Source organism: Ursus maritimus, unplaced genomic scaffold (genome assembly GCF_017311325.1).
Source record: "Ursus maritimus isolate PB19 unplaced genomic scaffold, ASM1731132v1 scaffold_12, whole genome shotgun sequence".
NCBI classification, from domain to species: Eukaryota; Metazoa; Chordata; class Mammalia; order Carnivora; family Ursidae; genus Ursus; species Ursus maritimus.
Genome location: NW_024423564.1, coordinates 875,088 through 897,474, shown reverse-complemented (window position 1 = coordinate 897,474; position 22,387 = coordinate 875,088). Strand labels below are relative to the sequence as shown.

General features: G+C 42.9%; 1 long non-coding RNA gene across 2 annotated transcripts in view; it reads left to right on the top strand.

The window, feature by feature from the left end:
• Positions 1-22,387, top strand: part of LOC103667490 — a 29,499-nt gene that overhangs the window by 1,008 nt on the left and 6,104 nt on the right. The window contains exon 1 of one of the 2 annotated variants that reach the window (XR_569765.2): positions 20,372-20,630. The exons of the other annotated variant lie outside the window; for it this stretch is intronic. This is a non-coding gene — a long non-coding RNA (uncharacterized LOC103667490). Of the gene's footprint in view, positions 1-20,371; positions 20,631-22,387 lie in introns of those variants that run through there. 2 annotated transcript variants of the gene reach the window in all.

The following is a 22,387-nucleotide window of genomic DNA, read 5'->3' as shown; positions in this document are numbered from 1 at the left end:
GGGGCCAAGCAGGAAAACCAGGGGCCTGACTCCACCCTTTCTTGCTGCCTTTTGGGTAGGTGTTGAGGAAGAGGCTAGACTACCAGCTATTGGCAATGCTCCATGTCCTAAGTTCCTCTGAATGTGACTTCTGTCCTCAGCGCTGGTACCTGTAAGGGAGGTCAGCCTGCCCATAGGTATGTGGATCCTGCCAGCCCACAGTGTGGGTGGCCTGTGAGGAGTGGCTCCCAAATGAAGGGAGAGATTTTCCTTCTCATTAGCCGGGGATCTGGGCATAGCTTGAAGTGAGTCTTGAGTGCAGCTGGATGGGCAAGAGGCAAAGGGACATGGAGGTGCATTAAAGCAGAAGCCTCAGAGACCAGGAGATGGCACTGGAGATGGCAAGTTTCAAATGCAAGGGGAGGTAGAAGGCTGCAGATGCTGGGACACTGGGAGATAGCACCATGAGATGGGAAGGAGAAGGCGTGAGAGAAGGGAGGCCCGGGTACAGAGGCAGCAGAATGAAGGAGGCAGGAAGGAGGAAGACTTGGCACTGGGGAAGGTGGGATAATGTGGCCAAAGGCTACAGACCCCAGGTGGGCTCTTCAGGGGGTGTCCTTTCTACCCACTAGTAGTCAAAAATTTCAGGCAGACTTTGCTTTTGTACATCAAGGTACAAAACTCAGAATATTGTACCTCAACAGAAAAATGAAAAGATCCTGTTTTTTTGTTGTTTATCATATGGAAAACCTTAACCACTGACCTACAAATAATAAAAATAATATGACTTTTTAGTTACACTTCAGATCCCTTCAGACAAATCTATAAACTCATCTTGCCTAAATATGGCCCTGAGGTGGGGGAGGACTGCCATGTAAGCCCCTTCCTCTGCGACAAGTTTCAAGCCCATTGTCAGGTTGGCAGGAGAAACCTGATTCTGGCCTCACAGACTCTGAGCACTGCAAAGAGGCTTCCAGAACCTTAAGAATAAGACACCTTTGATGTACAGGAAGGCACATGGGCGGTTCCATTGCTGCTGCTAAAACAGGCTTCGGTGGAAGAAGCTGCTGCCAGGCTAGCCACAGGGGAGAAGGAAAGAGCCCCATGGCTTCAGAAGAGCATCCTCCCCGCAAGTGCACATGCCCAGTTTGCCTGACGCCCAGTCAGAGCTGATACTTTGTGCCCACAGCTGACACCACAGGCCTACGGCCTGGATCTGACAGCCTAGTTTTATGAGTTCAGATCACCAAGACACAGAATGAGAAAGAGGTTCCTCAGGAGGGCACTTACCTAATGCACAGGCAGGATGAGCAAGTGGCTGTTAGGCGATGTATGGAGTACCAGGTCAGCAGGACAGGAACCTTTTATAGGGGATTTAATGGAGGCTAGTGTTTTAGATAGGCTATCCCCACCCCATGGGAAGGGTTGATTCATCAAATGCTTGGCCCAGCCCAACCCCACTTCCCTTCTTGTCTGTTTTGCCTGCTGACATGCGGCTGTGTTGGCTTAATGAGCAGGCCCTTTTACTACACTGGGTGTCCTTCCTGAGTCCCTCCCTGGGTCTTTCTCCTCATGTCAGGGAAGCTCTTTACTGATGTGATGGGCTCAGCAGTGCTCGGCACAGGTCGGGGTTCCTGGTGAACACTCTTTATCTTCATGTCACTGCAAAGTAATGCGACTCTTTTTTTTTCATATAAACATTTTAAAACATTTCCATCTATTGAGGGTTATCCTTTCCAAAGTGGTCACTTTGGGAAGCTACACATGTTTTTCTGGCGATGTTGCCATTACTTAGAATATTCTTGGAATTCTTGTTTCAGAATTGCCTTTCACGCCAAGTTTATGAGACATGCAAGAAATTCAATCTCATTTCATTTTGGTTGGGTCTCATTTCTGATTAAAACAAAAAAGGTTAATAGCTGTCCCCAGCACCCATCCTATGAGTAGGCAGCATTTTACAGCTGTTGGGAGAAGAGGCTTAAGGTAACTAAGGCAACCCTTCATTGCAAAGACAGGGAACTCAACTGGTCAACCAATCAGCAAATATTTATGGAGAGGCTATTCCATTCTAGATATAGGGCTAGGCCTGAGGGAAACAGTGCGAAACAGGATGCCAGCAGTTTCTACTCTTATAGAGTTTGTAGCCTGGCAGTCCCAGAAGAAAGTCCCCGAGAGGTTAACAGTACTGGCAATTACTGCTTGATTTGTTTTGCTTTGATTTAATTTTCATTACCACCTCATTTTGTTGGATCCTCATAACTAAGCCCCTTATAAAAGAAGACACCAAGAACCCTCAGAGAAGTGGCCACTCTGAAGAAAGAATGGGCCCTTCAATTTCTGGCCATGGTTCCCCTCTGTTACAATGTGGCACTTTACAAACATCAAATTTGTTCTCTGTGGATGAAAACAACCATCCTTGAGGGATGAGAAGTAAGCATTCTGAGCTCTGAAGCCAAGTCCCAAAGGGGCTCCTAATGTACATTTTTACAGAAAATACATGTAGCTTCCGGAAAGGCATCTTCGTAGTCTTCACTTGTCTGCATGCAGCCCACAAGAAAGGCAATGACAATCAGGATGGGAAGGTGCAGTACGGCCCTTCGCTGCAAAGACTGTCAGAGCAGGGGCAGTCCTGGGACATGGCACAAGCCCTAGTAAGAGGAGCAGAGCACAGGGTGAGATGCAGCCTGCAGGAGGGGCCATCTGCATGGAGAGGGGCTGGCTCCAGTCCCTGGTGGGAGATCCCCTCCCAGAGGTTGCTATGGTAACTGGTCAGTTCAGAGAAGGCCAGTGTGAGAGGGAGGTTGGGGAACAAGAGAGGGTCCTGCAGGTTAGACCTTGCTACTATGAGTGGTGTGCTAAGCCTCATCTGAAGGGGCTTTGAACCTCCAGGAAGGTTTGGGAGCTAAGGGAAAGTATGTTTGGAAAGTAACAAACCAGGTGCTTTATGAGGTAACTCTGGGGTAGGTATCATTATATCCAATTTACTGATGAAGAAACTGAGGAACAGAGAGGTTAAGTAAACTACACAAGGTCACATACCTAGAAAGTGATAGAGTTAAATTTGAACTTAGATCTGCCTGCCTCCAAAGCCTGTGTCTTTCCATGGGGCAGGACTGAGCCCTGGGAGGTGGCTGGCATGAGTGGGTGGGGCTGGGGGAGATGAGGGCATGTGAGGGATGGGACTGACAGTCTCTGAAGATGTAAAAGTGTTAGTTTGTGAAGAGTTATTACAAATGAGTGACTTTACTTAGTAGTCACATCTCTTGGGTCTGGAAGGCAGAGAGAGGCTAGGGACCCTGTCTGAAGTTGAATCAAACTCTTATCCTATGTTCACTTTGCCTTGGAATAAACAGAAATATCTCAACAAAACAAACTCAGTTTTGCACTTTGATTTCTTCTCACACACTCATTCAGAAATCATTACTGATGCTCAATTCATTCATTTCTACAAGCACCTAGCAGCCTGTCTGCTACATGCAGTGGGCTACAGATGAAGGGTAAGATTCTGCTTCCCAGGGAATCAGTCTAGCCAGGAGGACAGGCCACGAACACCCCAAAGAATTACTTAATAATGGAAGACAAAGTGTTGTAAAATGTAAATCTGTAAAACCAGATATCTTCCCCTGCACCCTGGAGCACAGAATGGTGACGTGGGACAGGGGACTGGCAGTGGGGAATGATTGGAGGGTGGCCATTTGAGTCTCCCCCCAAAAAAGCAGAAGATGGAAAAATTCTATAATCTTAGGTTTCACCTTCAGAAAAACAGATCTGAAAGCCAGAGAGCGTTGCCTACAGTATCATGTGTGGTGAGAGAAGTCTCCTGTCCATGCACTGCCTACACATCCTAAATGAGGGGCAGGGTGAGGGCACAGCTGTCAGAGAGAAAAAGAACAGTGGACAGTTCTGGGCCTCCTTATCCTTTCTCTACCCCAAATGTGGTCTCTTCTCCCAAGTCCACCCCACCTGGGCCCTGGTCAGAGCATCCTGGAAGCCCAGATGTTCAACCCTGGATATGGCAGGGTGAATTAGGCAGATACCAGAGTTGTTCTTGTTGACACAGTTTGCAGTGTCTTAGTGAGTATCTATTACACATTCTGGGCATAATCCCCGACCTGACAGGTGGTGTTGATCCTGCTGTGTCTCTCAGTCCTATGCAGACAGTGAGCATGTGACTAATAATGTCATTACCATTAGCCAGGAAAGCTGGAAGCTGTCATTTGAAAGGGAATCTGAATTTCCCAGAGCTAGGTGTTCAAGCCAAAGACAGAGCTTCTAGAACAAGCAAACCAGAAGGTTCCAACCTCCTTCCCATAGAGAAAAAGGAGAAATGTCATGGGAGGTGGGGGAGTTTTTCCTTTTTCTGCCTCATCAGTGCTCAGAAGTCTGCACTGTCCTGGTGGTTTGTTGATTCAAATGTAATGGGAATAGACAAGACACTTCCCAGCATGTCTTTATTCCTGTCATAATCTCTGATCAAAATTTGGACCTGCCTAGAGGCCAGAAAACTCCCTTTCCCCGCTTTTCTGATATGCTTACAGGGTGCTGGCATCTGAGCAGTGGGCCTGGCCACCAGACACATCGCATGGGACTCTAATTCAGAAGTGAGGGGTGTGAGGAAGTAAGCGCACATAGGTAACTGAGGCCTCTGGATCTGAGGGTGATGCAGGACAGTGGGGTCTTTCCTGGAATTATCCTATAGCCTGATTTGGGCCTTTGTTCTTGTGTGGCAGCTTCCAGTTCAACCCTCGGGTCCTAAAGTGGCTCTACTTGCTTTCATGTAGGCCTTCCAGTCAATGGTTTAGTGTAATGCCATTCCATCATGTTCAGGAAGATATTTTCTTTAACAGGTGGGTTCCCCCCTCATTCATTTAACCATGTTTAAAGATTTCGGGATATAACACCCTAAGTTTACTCAGGAAATATAAAATAAATGTAATGCCAAGCATATTCATGTAATAGAATTCCATACAGCAGTGAAATGGAAAAACTGTTATATATAGCAACATGGGTGACTGTCACATAAATTTCAACAAAAAAAGCCAGTCACAAAATCTACGTGGTGTGAGTCCATTTATAGAAAATTAAAGTGACAGCAAAACCAAAACTTGGTTTTACACATGAGAATACTAACTTTGGAGAGGCATGAACCTAGCTTCTGGGATGCTGATAATGTGCTGTTTTCTGACCTGGGTGGTGGATACATTAGTGCATTACTTTGTAAAAACTCTTACATTAATGATTTGTGCACTTTTCTGTAGTATTTTCTACTTCAATAAAAAGTTTTTTCTCCTTGGGGGAAAAAAAGTGTGGACCTGCCATTCCCACAAAACCCCAGCTCATGCCACCTTCTGCCTGTCTGTCAGGACTTCCTCGTGCCTTGAATGCTTTCTTCTCTTTCTCCTCCATGTAAACGACCTCCATCCCTTCAAAACAAGACAAATACCACTAATTCTGCAATATATTTCCATATTATCCCAACCAGATGAGATCCCTTCTTGATCGGGCCTCTCTTTGAGGACAAGGCTGGTTTGCAAGTACATGTGTACTGACTTGATATGGAAGCCTGGTCCATTCTTCAGGAAAACAGAGCTTCCCCCTGTACTTGTGAGGACTGGGTGATATGTCCCACAGACCATGTTCCATCTCACTAGAGCTACTGGGCTTCATCCCTGTGCTCGTGGGGATAACGTGCGATAGGTCAGCACTTAAGGCTGCAGGAGATCCCAGGACCAAACTGGGCCAAAGCTGTAAGGCAGCTCTCATCAGGATGAACCAGATTTGTGCTGGTCTCCCTACAAACCCCACCAACCTGTCTGTGCTGGCCTCCACTGGGGCTGCTCAGCTTTGAACTATTTCCTCCCTCCTTGATCAAAGTACGTGTGCCTCCCAGGGAGGTAGCCAGGATTAAAAGGTGATGACAGGGTGTTCTGAGCACACGGGATGACAAAGGGACACTGAGGGTGTACAAAGGTGAAAGCCTTTGAGAGTTAGTTTTGAGGCATGGAAATACAGTCCTAATTTAACGGGAAGAGGGTGAGGTGTGGTGTGCTGCGGGCCTGAGGTCATTCAAGGGGCAGCTGGCTATTGGCAAATGTCACCTTCATTGTCTTCAGACCACTGTGAAGTTAGGAAGACAACAAGGCACACAGGCATGTCCTTATCTCCGAGAGTGGAAAGGACCAGTACAGCCCCACTGCTTCACTGGCTCCCTGGCTTTATTTACTTGGGGAGCCTCTGTTTCCTTATCTATAAACTAGTAACAACTTCTGTTTGTGCCACTTGGTTATTATGAATTAGTAATATGCATCCTTCTAAACTGATGAAGTCTAAAACCTGCATAGAGCATTATTATTATTGTCATATGAAGTAGTGAGTCGTCCTTTTGAATATGGACAAAAAGAATGTACACAAAATTACTGCTCGTGTGGCTCGCTCATTCTGTCCTTTTAAGAAGCTCTAATCTATAAATAACGGATAACGCATACAGCTTGGAAAATCCAAAAATAGAAATTAGAAAAAACACAGTGGGTGATTGTATGTTTATTTTTCCACAAAAGGATTTACCACAGACTTCCTCACTTACCTTTGTATCAGTGCATACACTATTAACTATTTCAGATCAAATGTAGACAACACTAACATTTATTTAACATTATATTAACAGTATTTGCAGGTCAATCCAAAGTGAATCTGTGAAACAGAGGTAAAGGATGTTCAATTTACACAACTTTCGTGGGGCAAAAGCGACGTGGCCTTACAGTGAGCCTCCCTCCAGTTCTCAGCATGCAGAGCTGCTGTGGGGTTCTCTGGGGCAGTGACAAATTATCTGGTGCCCAGTCCTCCCACCTGAGTGCTAAGAACCTGCTTTCACTCCCCGGTTCCAGAATTGACGGCTTTCAATGCTTGGTGCCTTTGCAGTTATTGTGAGGGTCCCATGAGTCCACAGGCCTGCCCATCATTGCTGCATAAGGAATTCCTATCCTGCACATGTGTGTGCTATCATTTTCCAAGTATGTTTTGTCCAAGTGACTAAAACGGAAGTCACTTTCTTCCATGCATACCAGTGTGGAGCCCCTCACCCACCATCTATGGGAACTGGTCAGGGCAAGGCCTAAGGCCTGCAAGGCTGGATGGTGGCAGCAACTGACTCCAGGGAGCAGTCACCAGAGCCAAGGTCCACCAGCTCAGGACTGACCACACAGTCAGTGAGACATCCACTATCTTAACCTCTCGCAAGCACTCTGAAAGCTGCTTCTTTGTATTCCCATGTTCCAAAGGAAGTACTTGAGTTTCAAAGAGAGGACATGGCCAAAGTCACACAGTCTTGGGTGGAGATAGGACTGGTTTTTGTTCCAGACTCGGTGGTCCTCTCACCACACAGCTGCCTCCATGGACTACTGGGAGAAAATGGGAACCTGAATGCCCCTGAGCAGTAGGTTATGTGTTTTTGTTAGCATGAGGCCTCTTCCACAGCCCCGAGTTGTGTGGGAACAAGGACTTAGGAGAAAGGTCACATTGAGGAATATTGGCATGTGTCAGTGTGGCCCCATAGGAGGGCAAATCATCAGAAGCAGCTTACTGAGGTGTGGGCATGGTAATATCATGTGGGATCACAGGTGACAGTTTTAGTCTCTTCCTTTGCTGTCACCAGCCAAGAATTTGGCCTCCCTGCTTGCTTTTGCATTTCTTTCTTCTTAGCCTGTCTTTGTACAGGCATGACGTTTTGTTATTGTTGTTAAAATGGAAAACAAGGGCTTTGCAGGCCAACCACTCCTAGGATATATCCGGCTCTACCACTTATGAGCTCGGTGACTTAGGACAAATCTCTTAACTTCTCTAAGCCTTGGCCTCTTCTCTAAATATGAAGCTATATAGGCCTCTTCTCCTATGGATGGTATATAGATTAAATAAAATGAATCTTAAACATTTTTTTTGTGGAGACTGGTAAAAAAAAAAGGTAGGCTGTCAGTAGGTAATAGAGGACAAATGTCGGTCATGAAGATGGGTGAAGAACATAACGTTAACAGAAGACCAGCTACTCATGTCATCTGCGAAGAGAGACAGTTTGACTTCTTTGCCGATTTGAATACGTTTATCCCTTTTTGTTGTCTCATTGCTGTTGCAAAGACTTCTAGTACTATGTTGAATAATAGTGGCAACAGTGGGCATCCTTGTCGTGTTCCTGATCTTAAGGGAAAGGCTTCCAGCTTTTCTCCATTGAGAATGATATTTGCTGTAGGCATTTCATACGTGGTTTTTATGAAATTGAGGAATGTACCCTCTATCCCTACACTCTGAAGGGTTTTAATCAGGAAAGGATGCTGTATTTTGTCAAATGCTTTTCTGCATCTATTGAGAGGATCATATGATTCTTGATTTTTTTCTTGTTGATACGATCTATCATGCTAATCGATTTGCGAATGTCAAACCACGCTAGCATCCCAGGAATGAATCCCACTTGGTCATGATGGATAATCCTTTTAATGTACTGTTGGATCGTATTAGCTAGGCTCTTGTTGAGAATTTTGGGATCCATATTCATCAGGGATATCGGTCTGTAATTCTCCTTTTGATGGGGTCTTTTCCTGGTTTGGGGATCAAGGTAATACTGGCCTCGTAGAATGAGTTTGGTAGTTTTCCTTCTGCTTCTATTTTTTGAAACAGCTACAGGAGAATAGGTATTATTTCTCTTTGAATGGTTGGTAGAATTCCCAGGGCAATCCATCGGGCCCTGGACTCTTGTTTTTCAGGGTTTTTGATCACTGCTTCAATCTCTTCATAATTAATTGGTCTGTTTAAAAAATCAATTTCTTCCTGTTTCAGTCTTGGTAGTTTATAGGTTTCCAGGAAGGCATCCATTTCTTCCAGGTTGTTTAATTTATTGGCATAAAGCTGTTGATAAAAAAATTTCTAATGATTCTTCCTATTTCGTTGGTGCTGGTTGTGACCTCTCTCCTTTCATTCATAATTTTATTAATTTGGGTCCTTTCTCTATTCTTTTGAATAAGTCTGGCCAGTGGCTTATCGATCTTATTAATTCTTCCAAAGAACCAGCTTCTAGTTCTGTTGATCTGCTCTACTGTACTCCTGGTTTCTAATTCATTGATTTCTGCTCTCATCTTGATCAACTGCTTTCTCGTGCATTGGTTAGGCCTGTTCTTCTGTTCCAGCTCCAGCTTCATGAGGTGAGAATATGAAAACTTCATTTTAGATTTTTTTATTCTTTTGAGTGAGGCTTGGATGGCTATGTATTTTCCTCTTATGACTGCCTTTGCAGTGTCCCATAGGTTTTGGACTGTTGTGTTTTCATTCTCATTGGTCTCCATAAATTATTTAAATTGATTTTTAATTTTCCTGGTTTACCCAATCATTCTTGAGCAGGATAGTTCTTAGTTTCCAAGTGTTTGAGTTTCTTCCAAATTTTTTCTTGTGATTGAGTTCCAATGTCAAAGCATTGTGGCCTGAGAATATGCAGGGAATAATTTCAGTCTTTTGGTAACAGTTGAGACCTGTTTTGTGACCCAATATATGGTCTATTCTGGAGAATGTTCCATGTGCATTAGAATAGAATGAGTATTCTTTTGTTCTGGGGTGTAGTGTTCTATAAATATCTATGAGGTCCATCTGGTGTAGTATGGCATTCAAAGCTCTTGTTTCTTTGTTGATTTTCTGCTTAGGTTATCTGTCTGTTGCTGAGAGTGGGGTGTTGAGGTCCCCCACTATTAATGTATTATTATCTATATGTCTCTTTATTCTGGTTAAGAGTTGGCTTGTGTATCTAGTTGCACCCTGTTGGGGGCATAGATATTTATAATTGTCATGTACACTTGTTGGATACATCTTTTAAGAATAATATAGTGTCCTTCTGTATCTCTAAGTATAGTCTTTAGTTTAAACTCTAATCTGTCTGATATGAGAATTGCTACCCGAGCTTTCTTTTGAGGTCCATTGGCAAAAAATGGTTATTCATCCTTTCACTTTCAGTCTGGATGTATCTTTAGGTTGAGGATGAGTCTCCTGTAGACAGCAAATGGATGGGTCATGTCTTTTTATCCAATCTGCAACCCTGTGGTGCTTTATGGGAGCATTTAGGCCATTCACATTGAGAGTGATTATTGAGACATATGATTTTAATGATGGCGTGTTGCCTGTGAAGTCTTTGTTTCTATATATTGTAACTTTCTGTTCTGTATCCCTTCTGGGGCCTTTTTACTTTTATAGAACCCCCCTTGATATCTACTGTAGGGCTGGTTTTGTGGTTACGAATTTGGTCAGTTTCTGCTGATCCAGGAAGGTACTTATCTCTCCATCATCTCCATTCTGAATGACAGCCTTCCTGGATAAAGGATCCTTGGCTGCATGTTCATCTCAGATAGACCTTTGAAAATATGCTGCCACACCTTCCTAGCCTGCCATGTCTCTGTAGATAGGTCTGATGTTATTCTGATATATTTCTTCACAGATGACATGATACTCTATATGGAAAACCCAAAAGAATCTACTCCCAAACTACTAGAACTTACAGAGGAATTCAGTAATGTGGCGGGATACAAAATCAATGCTCAGAAATCAGTTGCATTTCTATACACGAACAATGAGACTGAAGAAAGAGAAATTAGGGAATCCATTCCATTTACAATAGCACCAAAAATCATACGTTATCTCAGAATTAACTTAACCAGAGACGTAAAGGATCTATATTCTAGAAATTATAAATCACTCTTGAAAGACATTGAAGAAGACACAAAAAGATGGAAAAATATTCCATGCTCATAATTAACATAGTTAAAATGTCGATGCTACCCAGAGCAATCTGCACTTTTAATGCCATCCTGATCCAAATACCAATGACATTTTTCAAAGAACTGGAACAAACAGCCCTTAAATTTGTGTGGAACCAGAAAAGGCCCCGAATCGCCAAGGAATTGTTGAAAAGGAAAAACAAAGCTGGGGGCATCACGTTGCCGGATTTCAAGCTATACTACAAAGCTGTGATCACAAAGACAGCATGGTACTGGGCACAAAACAGACACACACAGACCAAGGGAACATGAATAGAACCCAGAAATGGACCCGGCTCTTGGGCAACTAATCTTTGAAAAAGCAGGAAAACATCCGGTGGAAAAAAGTTTCTTCAATAAATGGTGCTGGGAAAATTGGACAGCTATCATGCAAAAAGAATGAAACTTGACCACCTCTCACAATCCATCCACAAAAATAACCCAAAGAATGAAACAGACCAATCGTAGAGACAGGAATCCATCAAAATCCTAGAGGAGAACACACAGGCTGCAACCTCTTTGACAGCTCAGCCACAACCTTTTTCATGACACATCTCCAAAGGCAAGGGAAACAAAAGATAAAATGAAGTTGTGGGACTCTCATCAATATAAAAAAGCTTTCTTGCACAGCCACAAGGAAACAGTCAGAAAAACTAAGTAGGCAGCCCAACTGAATGGAGAAGATATTTGCAAATGACACTACAGATAAAAGATTAGTCTCCAAGATCTACAAAGAACTTCTCAAACTCAATACATGAGAAACAAATAATCAAACCAAGAAATGGGCAGAAGATATGAACAGACACTTTTCCAATGAAGACATACAAATGGCTAACAGACACTTGAAAAAATGTTCAAAATCATTAGCCATCAGGGAAATTCAAATCAAAACCACACTGAGATACCACTTTACGCCAGTTAGAATGACAAAAATTGACAAGGCAGGAAACAACAAAATGTTGGAGAGGATGTGGAGAAAGGGGATCCCTCCTACATTGTTGGTGGGAATTCAAGTTGGTACAGCCACTCTGGAAAACAGTGTGGAGGTCCCTTAAAAAGTTAAAAATAGAGCTACCGTCTGATCCAGCAATTGCACTACTGGGTATTTACCCCAAAGTGAAGGGAAGGGCCATATGCATCCCAATGTTCATAGCAGCAGTGTCCACAATAGCCAAATCATGGAAGGAGCTGAGATACCCTTCAACAGATGACTGGATTAAGAAGATGTGGTCCATATTTATAATGGAATATTACTCACCCATCAAAAAAACCAATTTCACAACATTTGCAGCAACATGGACGGGACTGGAAGAGATAATGCTAAGCGAAATAAGTCAAGCAGAGAAAGACAATTCTCATATGGTTTCACTCATTTATGGAACATAAGAAGTAGGAAGATCAATAGGAGAAGGATGGGAAAAAGGAAAGGGGGTAAACAGAAGGGGGAATGAACCACGAGAGTCTATGGACTCTGGGAAACAAACTGAGGGCTTCAGAGGGGAAGGGAGTGGGGGAATGCGATAGGCTGGTAATGGGTATATGGAGGGCACGTATTGCATGGTGCACTGGGTGTTATATGCAAGTAATGAATCATGGAACTTTACATCAAAAACTAAGGATGTACTGTATGGTGACTAACGTAACATAGTAAGAAATTATTATAAAAAAAAAAGAACACCCACTATTCAGGATTGGGCTCAAGGCCTTTAAACAACAGAGATTGATGTGATTAAACAGAAAAACCAGAGGCTCCTTTGGTCATGAGGGAGGTCTTTTAGCTACTAGAACATAGCGCAGTTGAATTATGAGTGTGTGTGTGCATGTGTGCACATCTGTAGAAGATGAATCTCCTTAAGTTTCAACATGAATTTCACTGTTAAGTAGCAAAATGGGACCAGATGTAGTTTGAACTACAAGTTGATGAATATTCTGAACTTTGGGCAATTGCAAATAGAAAGTTAGAACATTCTCTATTTCTAGAACAACTGTGGCACAAGGATGTGACATTTTGGAGGTATGTTGATGAAGAAGTTCAGCGGGTGATACAGAACCAGAATAGCACAAGAGGGAAACCCAGAGAGCACCACACCTGCATGGTTCACTCATTCCTCAGTGAGGAGGGAATCCATTTAATCCCGGAAGCACTCTGTAAATAGTTTTGTAATTTGTTGTGAATGGAATTTTGCTTACATTATTATTTTTGTCAAAGTTTAAATTGTTTATACAATAATGTGGGTTCCATCATTCATAATAAGCCATTTTTCTATCTATTCCTAAGATCTGAGTTAAAAGAAGCTCTGTATGTTTTCTTACTGGAGTCCTGAGCACTGAGTGGGGCCCCTAGGCTACTGCCTTGTAGATCTCGTGCCCAGACCTGCAGTCTATATCTCGCCCAGGGGTTGTTTCTGTCTGGACATGCTGTATGTTTCACAGATGCTCCTCCCAAAACACAGCTTCCACTTGGCTTGTCTCTCTTTGATCCTGCTGCCATGTGTGTGAAACTAAACATAAAACCCTGGTGTGAGGTAAAGTCCTCAAGGTAAACCATCAGGGGAAGTGCCAACTCTGCTCCACCATGGAGGGGAGTGCTTTTCCTTTGTTTCTCAAATGAGGAAGGCTGTGTTCTTACACACTTCCAGGCACTAATAATCCCTCTGACTGGTTGTTTTGAGCATAATAATAACTGTTCCTACGGGCAATAAAGAAGATATGGACACCGATAATTACAGGCTAGCTCATCACTCCCTGGGGGGCTGTGTAGATGACTGTGTGTTGGAATCATTCTTACTGGTTTCTTCACATGGTCTATATGTTAGTTGGGGTTCTCCAGACAAACAGCCAATTGAGAGAGTTTATGTTAAGGAAATGGCTCACACAATAGTTGGTGTTGGCAAGTCTGAAATTCACAGGGCTGACCAACAGGCTGAAAATTCTGGCAAGAGTTGATGCTGTAGTCTTGAGTCCAAAAGCAGTCTGGGGGTAAAATTCCTGCTCCCCTGGGGGAACCCCAGTCCTTTTCTCTTGAGGCTGTTAACTGATTAGATGATGCCCACCCACATTGGGGAGAGTAATTTGTTTTACTCAAAATCTACTGATTTAAATGTCAATGTTATCTAAAAAATACCTCCATAGTAACATCTAGACAGATGTTTGACCAAATAACTGGGCACCATGACCTAGCTAAGTTGACATATTAAAATAACTATCACAGCCTAGGTACTCTATTTGGTTTCCCCAATCCTGGCTTTTTGAAGTTTAGGGTCCCCCATACTCCCAATTTCTTAGTAAATCATTGTTCCCTTATATCTTGGTTGGGACTTTTATTCCCTGTCTTTCTTCCCAAGACATTTGCCTCAGACTTCTTTAATTAATTAATTTTTTGAGTTAGTTTTTTTAATAATATTTTTATTATATTATGTTAGTCACCATACAGTACATCCCTAGTTTTTGATGTGAAGTTCCCTGATTCATTACTCGCGTATAACACCCAGTGCACCATGCAATATGTGCCCTAGATGGTTTGACTTCTTCTTTGCTGATTTGGATACCTTTTATCCCTTTTTGTTGTCTGATTGCTGTTGCAAAGACTTCTAGTACTATGTTGAATAATAATGGTGAGAGTGGGTATCCTTGTCATGTTCCTGATCTTAAGGGAAAGGCTTCCAGCTTTTCCCCATTGAGAATGATGTTTGCTGTAGGCTTTTCATAGATGGTTTTTATGAAATTGAGGAATGTACCCTCTATCCCTACACTCTGAAGGGATTAAAACTTAAATCAGGAAAGGATGCTGTATTTTGTCAAATGATTTTTCTGCATCTATTGAAAGGATCATATGGTTCTTGACTCTTTTCTTGTTGATATGATCTATCACACTGATCAATTTGTGAATGTCGAGCCACCCTTGCATCCCAGGAATGCATCCCACTTGGTCATGATGGATAATCCTCTTAATGTACTGTTGGACTCTATTAGCTAGGCTCTTGTTGAGAATTTTGGCATCCATATTCATCGGGGATATCGGTCTGTAATTCTCCTTTTGATGGAGTCTTTTCCTGGTTTGGGGATCAAAGTAATACTGGCCTCATAGAATGAGTTTGGTAGTTTTCCTTCTGTTTCTATTTTTTGAAACAGCTCCAGGGAATAGGTATTATTTCTTCTTTGAATGTTTGGTAGAATTCCCCGGGGAATCCGTCAGACCCTGGAGTCTTGTTTTTCGGGAGGTTTTTGATCACTGCTTCAATGTCTTCATAATTAATTGGTCTGTTTAAAAAATCAATTTCTTCCTGTTTCAGTCTTGGTAGTTTACAGGTTTCTAGGAAGGCATCCATTTCTTCCAGGTTGTTTAATTTATTGGCATAAAGCTGTTGATAAAAGTTTCTAATAATCCTTCCCATTTCATTGGTGTTGGTTGTGACCTCTCCTTTTTCATTCATAATTTTATTAATTTGGGTCCTTTCTCTATTCTTTTGAATAAGTCTGGCCAGTGGCTTATTGATCTTATTAATTCTTTCAAAGAACCAGCTTCTAGTTCTGTTGATCTGCTGTACTGTGCTCCTGGTTTCTAATTCATTGATCTCTGCTCTAATCTTGATCAACCACTTTCTTGTGTGTGGGCTAGGCCTGTTCTTCTGTTCCAGCTCCAGCTTCTTGAGGTGAGAATATAAAAACTGCATTTTAGATTTTTCTATTCTTTTGAGTGAGGCTTGGATGGCTATGTATTTTCCTTTTAGGACTGCCTTTGCAGTATCCCATAGGTTTTGGACTGTTGTGTTTTCATTCTCGTTGGTCTCCATAAATTGTTTGAGTTGATTTTTGATTTCCTGGTTTATCGAATCATTCCTGAGCAGGATGGTTCTTAGTTTCCAAGTGTTTGAGTTTCTTCCAAATTTTTCCTTGTGTTTGAGTTCTAATTCCAGCATTGTGGTCTGAGAGTATGCAGGGAATAATGTCAGTCTTTTGGTATCGGTTGAGACCTATTTTGTGACCCAGTATATGGTCTATTCTGGAGAACGATCCATGATTATAATTAAGCAATATACTTTTTCATATTAAAAGTACTATAAGTACATGAAAGAACATTTAGAAAATTAAGATATCAAAAGGAAGAACAAACATTACTGTGACACCACCCAGCAGAACCAATCATTAGATTATACATCCTTCCAGTCATTTTTCTGTGTGCATACATGAGCAATGACAATAATGGCTAACACATATCTTACTACATCCCAGTTATTAACTGATTCAGCCTCTCAGCTTCAGAGAGGTAGGTACCATCATTATTTTTATATTCAGATAAGGAATACAAGGCACAGAGAAGTTAAGTGACTTGCCCAAGGCCACAGAGCTTGTGAAGGGCAGTTTCAGGCACTGAGACTGTGAATGGTGAGGATAAGAGTGACAGGTTCTAGGGGTCCTGGCACCAGCAATGCCAGGTCTCTCCCCAGTTTTGTATCTGTCATTCCACTCTTTCCTCTACAAACACAATCGATGTCTTAAGGTGGGGGCAGAAAGCCTTCTGGCTCTGGAATCTGGCTTTTAATTATTTCATTATAGTGCTCCTGTATACAGATATTTTTCTACAGTATGGGTATTATTGTAAATACAGTACTGTTTATTTTTACCTGATTTTTAATTTTTATTATTTATTTATTTATTTATTTGGTTATGTTGTCACCATACAGTACATCGTTAGCTTTTGGTGAGTGTTCCATGATTCATTGTTTGCATACAACACCCAGTGTTCCATTCAGTATGTGCCCCCCTTAATACCCATCACCGGGCTAGCCCATCCCCCCACCCCTGTCCCCTCTAAACCCTCAGCTTGTTTCCGAGAGTCCAGAGTCTCTCATGGTTTGTCTCCCCCTCCATCCCCCTTTCATATTCCCTTCCTTCTCCTAATGATCTCCCTGCTATTCCTTATGTTTCACAAATAAGTGAAACCATGTGATAATTGTCTTTCTCTCCTTGACTTATTTCACTTAGCACAATCTCCTCCAGTTCCATCCATGTTGATGCAAATGTTGGGTAATCATCCTTTCTGATGGCTGAGTAATATGCCATTGTATGTATGGACCACATCTTCTTTATCCATTCGTCTGTTGATGGGCATGTTGGCTCCTTCCACAGTTTGGCTATTGTGAACATTGCTGCTATGAACATTGGGGTGCATATAGCCCTTCTTTTCACTACATCTGTATCTTTGGGGTAAATACCCAGTAGTGCAACTGCTGGATCACAGCGTAGCTCTTTTTTAACTTCTTGACGGACCTCGACACTGTTTTCCAAAGTGGCTATACCAACTTGCATTCCCACCAACAATGTAAGAGGGATCCCCTTTCTCCACATCCTCTCCAACATTTGTTGTTTCTTGCCTTGTCAATTTTTGCCATTCTAACTGGTGTAAGGTGGTATCTCAATGTAGTTTTGATTTGAATTTCCCTGATGGCTAATGATTTTATGTGTCTGTTAGCCATTTGTATGTCTTCATTGGAAAAGTGTTTGTTCATATCTTCTGCCCATTTTTTGATTTCATTATTTGTTTTTTGGGTGTTGAGTTTGAGAAGTTCTTTATAGGTCTTCTCTGTATCTTCTCCCATTCCATGGGTTGCCTCTTTGTTTTGTTGACTGTTTCCTTGGCTGTGCAGAAGCTTTTTATCTTGATGAATTCCCAAAAGTTCATTTTTGGTTTTGTTTCCCTTGCCTTTGGGGACGTGCCATGAAAGAAGTTGCTGTGGCCAATGTCGAAGAGGTTACTACCTATGTTCTCCTCTATGATTTTGATGGATTCCTGTCTCACATTAAGGTCTTTCAAAACCTGACCAAAGAGTTAAAGGATCTATACTCTAGAAACTACAGAACACTGATGAAAGACATTGAAGAAGACACAGAAAAATGGAAAAACATTCCCTGCTCATGGATCAGAAGAATAAACATTGTTAAAATGTCTATGCCACCCAGAGCAATCTGTGCTTTCAGTGCCATCCCTATCAAAATTCCAATGCCATTTTTCAAAGTGCTGGAACAAACAATCCTTAAATTCTTGTGGAACCAGAAAAGACCCCGAATCACCAAGGAAATGTTGAAAAAGAAAAACAAAGCTGGGGGCATCATGTTGCCGGATTTCAAGCTATACTACAAACCTGTGATCAACAAGACAACATGGTACTGGCACAAAAACAGACACATATATCAATAGAACAGAATGGAGACTCCAGAAATGGACCTTCAACTGTATGGTCAACTAATCTCCAACAATGCAGGAAAGAACATCCAGTGGGAAAAAGACAGTCTCTTCAGTAAATGGTGCTGGGACAATTGGACAGCTACATGCAAAAGAATGAAATTTGACCACTCTCTCACACCATACACAAAGATAAACAAGTACCTTTTTAAAAGCCACAAAATAATTTCTAGTTTTATGTCATATTTAGTGGTAACAAGGAATTCCACAGAATGAGACACCAGTACTTATTTAATTATACCTCTCTTAGCAACTCACATTGCCTCTTGTTTTTCTTGTGTTAAACATACAATATGAATATTCTTAAACATATATTTTTGTATCTATTTATAAATTTTTCCTTAATAAATATCTAGAAATGAAATTGTGGAGTCAAATAATATCAGTAACTCTAAGTTAACCACAGACCAAACTCAATTAACACTTCCATCAATACTTAGCCTCTAGAAGTCACCAATATGTTATGATTTAAAAACGTTCCTACTCTAATTTATGGTATTTGGGTGCAATGATTTGAATTCCCTTTACTGATTGTAATGAGGACTTTTTTTCCTTCATGTGTTTATTGGTGATTTGTATCTTATACACACATTTTTAGCTCACTTCCTTTGTCTCATTTTTAAGAGATGGAAAATTATAGTCTTCCAAACTAAACCTTTTTTTTTGAAATTACTTTTGAAGTTTTAAAAACAATTTTTCTAGTGATGTTCTTCTTTTTGTTTTCTCTTGTCTGTGGACCTCGGAGCCTCGGTAGTTTTTCTATAAGCTCTCTGACCTTCTTGATGGTATGAGGCAGGCCCCCAGCAGCCACAGTGGGGGAGGACAAATTATTCAGTCCCTGGAGGAGTTGTGAGGAAGAGGAGGGCATGGAGCTGTTAATGCCCTCTGGCCCAGCCTCTGGGCTGGTGGCTACTCTGGCCTAGAGTAGGGGCTCTGACCAGGAGTCATGGTGCTTGCCTTTGAGAAGACAGCTTCTTGCTTCTTGCACACATCCCACTGCCTCTTCAGATATCAGGTGCTCTTCTGAAAAGCAGGATGGATAGGGCTCTTTCATCAGGGCTCAGTGAGGATATAATGGGAAAGTGTTTTGCAAATGGTTATGAATTACAACAAAACAAAGTTCTTACTATTTTGAGCTGTGATTGTGGTTCTTGTTCTTCAGGGAAAGAGTTGGGTGGGTTGGGGTAAGCAGGTCCAAGTTTGTCATGTTTGGAGAATGTTTGAGATTTTGGGGTAGGCTGTGTTGATGATCTCTCCTCCCCGTGCTCTCCGGATCTCAGTTTCCTTCTCTAAAGAGTAAGGATAATAATAGTACCAATCTCATTGTGCTGTCTGAGGATTAAGTGAATTAATCTACTCGGAGCACTGAGATTAGCTGTTGGCACCTAATAAGAGTTTTACATAGATTAACTCATTAAATCATCATACAATCCAGTGAGGTAGGTAATATTTTCCTTACCCTAACAGGGGAGGAAACTAAGATGAGATGGGTAAAGTGGGAAGCCCAAGGTCATACAGCTGTTGAGTGGTTGAGCTAGGATATACAGCCAGGCAGTCTGTCTTGAGAGTCCATATTTTAACTCCTGTATTATACTGCCACTACTCTATATTGGGATGAGGAGAAAAAGTGGGTAAGGAAGGAGAAAAGCCTGGCCTTTCCCATCCAGCAGTTAAGATGACAGACTTCCTTCATGCTTCTCAGTCCCTCCTCACGTAGTCCCCTCCAGCCACACCTCCTTCAGGAAGTCTTCCTAGAGGAGCCCCACCCATGTGATCACTCCTATTTTCTCCACCTACTTTGAACTTATGAACCTAGTCGTCTGCATGGTGCTTTGTAATGCTTTGAAATTATTATTCAATTTGATGGGCATTTATTAAATGCCTAGAACATAGGGCTAGAACCATATGCAAACATAAAACATAGTTTCTCCCTGCCAGAAATTTGTAGTCTTGCCAGGGATGTAGACTAAGACAGCCATACAGAATATCGTTGAAAGAGAAATTGATATCAGTGTTGTAAAAAAATATATAAGCAATGTACTACAGAAGTGTGGAGGAAATAATAGTCAATTCGGACTGGGCTGGATGGCTTTGGACAGCTTCGCAGACTCCAGGGAGGAGTCAATAAATGATGACTTCCAGTGGCATTTGAACAGTCTTAAAGGATGGCTAAGAGTTTAAGAGGTATAGTGTGGTGGGAGAGCAATCAGCGTAGAATGAGGCAACATGTTGGTGGTATGGTAGCCTCTTTGTGGTTGTTATTCACAGGAGCAGGAACTCTTGAAACTTTTTCAAGTGTTTGCATCTCAGTTAAATCAGCAAACTCTGACCTCTGTGCTCTTGTTCTGGATTTCCCCAGGCTGACACTTGACTCAGAGCTCCCTTCTGCAGGGGACCAGCTGTCTTCTGATCACATGCTTGCCTGCACTGCTCCCATGTCCCTGGTCTGGCAGGAGCACCTCTCTGGGCTGAGAGAGCAGAGCTGGAGCCCTGTGCCTACACCTTCTGGCAGTGCACCCAGGGAGGCTGTTCCCACTCCCTGGTCCCAGGGGAAGAATCCAGCTATGTTGCTTTAGGTTCTGAGGCCTGAGATCTCATGTAATGGATGCCAGATGCTTGGAGTTAAGGTGAGGAATCAAAACACTAGACCACCTCTGAATAAGCAGGGAACTTTTCCCAGAAAGTAACTTCATTTTTCCATCTATCCATCCATCCATCCATCCATCCATCCATCCATCCATCTACCCAAAACACCTATTTAGACCCCTCTCTGGCTGGGGATCCAAAGGCCAAAACTCCCCAGCTCTTGCCCTCAAATTCAGAGTCTAGTGACATGTGATCACATGATTATAACACTGAGTACTCTGATGAAGGAAGCACAGAGAAGGGGTACCCAAACCAGAACTGGGGTTAGAGAGTTGACAAATCTGGAACAGTCTCAGTGGGCAAAAAGAAGTAAAAGAGGTGGTTCAGGAAGGAGGTGTCATAGAAGGCAAAGGTGTGGGGTGTCCAGGAATACTTTTGCTGGGGCAGAGACAGAGTTGGGGGCAGAGGCTACATAGCTTTGTGGCTGGAGGAGACAGAAAGAGTCAGATCATAAAGTACCTTGGGGGCCATGCAATAGCATTTGGTTGCTACTCTTGGGGTCCTGAAGGGTTTTGAACATAAGAAATGGTTTGTTTAATAGAGAAAACACTGTGGTGAGGAGAATGCAGTGTTGGGGGAGGAGTGAAATCAGGGAGACCAGGTAGGCTTTGGGCTGCAGTTTTCAGGGAAGAGAAGATGAGGACCTGGCCTAGGACAGGGAAGGGGACTGGAGAGGGAGAGAGATTTGGGAGGTAGTAAGCAGGTACAATGGGCAGGACATTACTGTCAAGCGAGTGTGGGGGGACAGGAGTCAATGGTGACGTACAGTGGCCTGACTTTGGCCATCACTTGTTGCTGATCGCTGGTGATGCTCTTCACTGGGATGGAAAGCAGGAGGAGGAGAAGGCAAGCCACAGGCCTGGGGCAGAAATGAGTTCAGTGTGGGTTGAGTTGAATCAGTCAGAGATAGGGTGCTGGAGCTGAGGGTTCATCAGGTCTTAAGGTGGAAATCTGGAAATCTTCCAGACATAAGTCTTAGGTAAAAAGTGGAGAGTAATGGACTTGAGTGGTGTGTATGAAGTAGATTCTAAAGAGAGATGGAGAGGAATAGAAAAAGTTGCATCAAGGACAGGAGGCCTGGGTCAAAGACATGCAGCAAAGTAGAAAGAAAGTGTTCCTGGAGTTGGCATGGCTGGCCCCAGAGATAGCAGATTTTGAAGAACAGGAGAAGTCAGAATGAAGTGGGGAAGAGTAAATGGGGGTCAAGGAAAACATGAAGGCATCTTTTGCAGTAAGTTTGGCTAAGAAGGTAACGAGGAGAGAGATGGGAGGGAAAGGGAGAGACCAGGGAAGAAGCATTGTTTTAGAATGGAAAGGGCTTGATGTACTCAGGCCTGCCGGGGGGGGGGGGGGGCAGTCAGTAGAGAGAAAGGTTGAACAAAGGCTGTGTCTCCAACTCAGTGGGTCCCAGAGGGGCCTCTGGGCTTCAAGGGCACAGGGCACCCCAGGTCCTGTGGGTAAGGCAGTCTTCCAGGGAAATGGCTGCCATGCTCCACATCTGTGCCCCTCCTCTGTGCCCCACCCAGTCCTCAGCCCCTTCATACTCCACCAAAGATCCTGTTGGGTCTTTGCTCTCACAGGTGGCCCCAGCTAGCAGAAGAGTTGCCTTGGAATCCAGCCCAATCTCCTGTTGTCCCCAAGGCTTCAGCCTTCCCTGAGCAGCAGGAAGTTTTCTTTGGGTCTTTGCTGCCGGCAGTGGAGGAGGGTGGGACAAGGCAGGCACAGGGTAGGGCGGAAG